Source organism: Poecilia latipinna, unplaced genomic scaffold (genome assembly GCF_001443285.1).
Source record: "Poecilia latipinna isolate Pla-1442-1.1 unplaced genomic scaffold, P_latipinna-1.0 Scaffold986, whole genome shotgun sequence".
NCBI lineage: Eukaryota > Metazoa > Chordata > Actinopteri > Cyprinodontiformes > Poeciliidae > Poecilia > Poecilia latipinna.
The window spans coordinates 7,136-7,518 of record NW_015113602.1 but is presented as its reverse complement, the minus strand read 5'-3'; positions in this window follow the sequence as shown (position 1 = coordinate 7,518).

Sequence of the window (383 nt, the reverse complement as noted above, 5' to 3'; positions counted from 1 at the left end):
TTGCTCCAACAACAACCACAGCAGCTCCAACCACATCTGCTCCAACCACAACAACAGCTACACCAACAACAACCACTGTGGCTCCAACCACAACCACAGCAGCTCCTACCACAACAACAACAGCTCCAACCACAACCACAGCAGCGCCAACAACAACAACTTCTGCTCCAACAACATCCACAGCTGCTCCAACAACAACTGCTGCAACCACAACAACAGTTGCTCCAACCACAACAACAGTGGCTCCAACCAATACCACAGCGGCTCCAACCACAACAACAGCTGCACCAACCACAACCACAGCAGCTCCAACTACAGCCATGGTTGCACCAACAACAACCACAGCAGCTCCAACCACAACCACAGCAGCTCCAACCACAACC